Below are 3,839 nucleotides of genomic sequence, written 5' to 3' on the forward strand. Positions count from 1 at the left end.
GGGAGCCGGTGTTGTGCTTCAACCCATTCATGTTAACTAAAAGGTAAACCTGTTTCTCCATCACAGATCTGATGATTCAGTAAGGACGTCTCCTGGTTTCATCTTCATGTTTCCCTCTCACCACATATCCAAACCGACATCATGACCAGCAGGTTTACAGCTGTGGCTCCAGCCAACATCAGCTGATACTAGAAATTAATATTAAATAAATTCTAACAACAGCTGATCAAGCTTAAACGTGCTGCTGTTGTTTAGCGCAACATCTGCTGGTTTCCTCTTTCTTTCGATAAACAAACAAGAGAGAAAAGCCAATCAGCTGATCATTGATCAGTTTCATGATTGAAGTAGCAACAGGAGAGGGAGGGGGGAGTATGAGAGAAGAAGAGGCAGCTGTGCAGCGTAAAGACAGAATAACTCCAGCTTTGTGTCTTTTTCATTGTAGCTGAAGTTCGCGACAAACTGTTCTTTTCAGCTCAATACGAAACGCGTAATATTTTCTCGGAATTTGACGATTCCGAATTTTTACGGGACGGTTGGCAACTCTACGAACTAACCTTATGAATAAAATAAAGTTCACTATCAGCAACATCATAGCACCCACCCAGCTGTATAGAAACTCCATCATGCTAGCTAGCACACAGTACGAGTTATTGTAACTGACGGTAAAAAGTCAGCACAGCGAAAATAAACTCCACCTAAACTTGGTTCATATCTGACCCAGAGAGACTGCAGGTCATAACTTCTTACCTGAAGTTCAGTTCACCTGACACTCGGACCGGCGGCCGCCTCGGGTCTCTGCTCCTCCTGCCTCCCATTTCCCTCATCCACCTGCTGGCCTCCACCACTTGCTAATGTTACTGAATCTGTGGAAGCTCCGCAACAGCCACCACCAAACAATTGAGTTATTTTTACACATCTGCCAGCATCTGGCCAATCCACCACCTTTCATTGTTTATACTGTTACGGAAAAAAAAAAAAAAAAAACAAACATTCGCACATCAAAACGAAAAATCATCATCGGCCCACCGGGTCCAGCTATGGCTGCATATGTGTTTAGTAGTAATTTGTTTTTGTAGAGGGCTAGCATAGCAACTGTTTTCGAGGGCATTGCCATATTGGAATCCCGACTTCTCTGACGAGGCTAACCAGAACGCCGTTTCCTGGAGTGTGACATTACTCCCAGGTCCGTGTTCCGAGGTAAGTCGAACGCAACACGAATCTAAATCCCAGTAACGATTAATGCCTTCCTGATTTTAGCATAATAACTAGTTACCGTGCTCCATAAAATTATGAACAGAATCAGTAACAAAGGGCAGCCCTGGCGGCGCCCATCACCCACCAAGAACGAGTCCAACTTACTGCCGGCTATGCGGACCAAGCTCTTGCAACGGTCGTATAAGGACTGAATGGCCCGTATCAATGGGCCAGACACCCCATACTTCCGGAGCACCCCCCATAGGACCCCCTGAAGGATACGGTCAAATGCTTTCTCCAAGTCCACAAAACACATGTAGACTGGTTGGGCAAATGCCCATGCGCCCTCGAGTATCCTCGAGAGGATAAAGAGCTGGTCCAGTGTTCCACGACCAGGACGAAAACCACGTTGTTCCTCATGTATCTGAGGTTCGACTAGTGGACGGACTCTCCTCTCCAGCACCCTGGCATAGACTTTCACAGGGAGGCTGAGGAGTGCGATCCCCCTGTAGTTGGAACACACCCTCCGGTCCCCTTTCTTAAAGATAGGAACCACCACCCCGGTCTGCCAGTCCAGGGGTACTGCCCCTGATCGCCACGCAACATTGCAGAGGCGTGTCAACCAAGACAGCCCTACAACATCCAGAGCCTTCAGGAAATCGGGGCAGACCTCATCCACCCCAGGGGCTCTGCCACCAAGGAGTTGTTTAACTGCCTCAGTGACCTCGCCGCCAGAGACTGGCGGGTCATCCCCTTCGTCATCAGACTCTGCTTCCTCCACGAAAGATGTGCCAGTGGGATTGAGGAGGTCCTCGAAGTATTCCTTCTACCGGCCAACAATTTTCTCTGTCGAAGTCAGCAGCGCTCCAATCGCACTATACACAGTGCAGGTAGAGCACTGCTTTCCCCTCCTGAGTCGCCTGACGGTTTGCCAGAATCTCTTCAGTCCGAAAGTCTTTTTCCATGTCCTCTCCGAACACCTCCCACAAACAAGTTTTTGCTTCAGCCACTGCCCGCGCCACGTTCCGCTTGGCCTGTCGGTACCTATCAGTTGCCTCCGAAGTCCCACAGGCTAACTAAGCCCGATAGGACTCCTTCTTCAGCTTGGTGGCTCCCCTCACCTCTGGTGTCCACCATTTGGTTCAAGGGTTTCAACCATGACAGGCACCAACCACCTTGCTCAATGCAGCAGCTTCAGCAATGGAGATGCTGAACGTGGTCCATTCGGACTCAATGTCCCCAGTCTTCCTCGGAATACTGTTGAAGCTCTGCCGGAGGTGTGAGTTGAAGATCTCACTGACAGGAGTTGCAGGTGAGAAGTTCAGGATTGTGTTTGGAAGTAGCCAACCATAGGCGGGTCGCTCCTCAGGTAGAAGAGAATAGTAGATCCCTGATCGCCGACACCAGAGCCATGCCAGCTTGTAATTAAGTGAGTGACACCTCGGATCTTGGTCTGCATTGGCATAAAAAGCATGTCTAATAATAATAATAACAATAATAGTACCAAATATAAACAAACTTTAGAAAGCTTCAAAATAATGATTTTAAGCTTTTCAGACCTTTCTCTTGGCCAGGGCTGGGCAATTAATTTCTATAGGTGGCCACATCAAAAATCTGAATAGTGTTGTAGGGGCGAACCGCTGATAACTTTAACTTAATGTGGCTAAATATTAAATTTCTCCCTACTGGTAATCAGAAGTTTAAGAATATTCTGTAGATATTTATGTAAATGTATGAATTGTTATGTAGGTTGACATTAAAATAATCCTTTAAAAATAATAAACAACTTTAAAAAATCATTACATCACTGTTTTATTTTAACTTATTAATCTTCACAAATCTGCAGTATGTTAAAGATTCTTTAGAATATATAAAATTACTTTATACAAGAAGAAACATGTGCTTACGATGTTTCCATTCAGCTCACTGGTTTAATGAGAAAAATCCAGTCTGTCTTGGGCTTGAACAAGTGCAGCGAAATCTGGCTGAATGTCTGCGTTGTAACCCTGAGAGGGGATCATCAGATCAGAGGATCTGGATTTGTTGAACTTCATCACTGAGAATGTCTGCAGGTAGATCCAAAGAGGGCTAGGATGCTCTGAGCATGTCTCCTCATGTGTGGGAAGAGTAAAACTCAGGTAGTGGGACAGACCTGTGAACATCACTGGGTGCATTATCCACACTACAGGAGAAGAAACCATGTGCTTCAGTAGTGACGGTTCACTCTCAAATGTTTTCAAGTCTTGAAGTTGCCTTGAAAACTCGCCATGCGGTGCTTCTACCGTGGAACCTGTGAGGCTGATCAGCTGATGGCCTCCTTCAGTGTTAGCATGTGAGTCAGGATATTGTCCCCCAATTGAGTTGAGAGAAGTTGCAACTTTCACTGTGCTGTACATTTCAGGCCCTTGCATTGCACTTTGATATTCAGTTCATTTATCTGAGCAGTCACATCTACAGAAAACCAAGGTTGTCAAACCAGTCTGCATCTGAAAGCTTATTTCTACCTTATTAAGCTTATTCATAAGCATTTCTGATCATGCTTAACTTTTCATCACTATGTGCTGCTTTTACGCGACATGCCTGTGCATGTGTGGTATTTTATCTTCCTGGTGTTTCCTCGATGAAATGGGCGGAGAGAACAAAAC

This window comes from Maylandia zebra, linkage group LG6 (assembly GCF_041146795.1).
Source record: "Maylandia zebra isolate NMK-2024a linkage group LG6, Mzebra_GT3a, whole genome shotgun sequence".
In the NCBI taxonomy this organism is placed as follows: domain Eukaryota; kingdom Metazoa; phylum Chordata; class Actinopteri; order Cichliformes; family Cichlidae; genus Maylandia; species Maylandia zebra.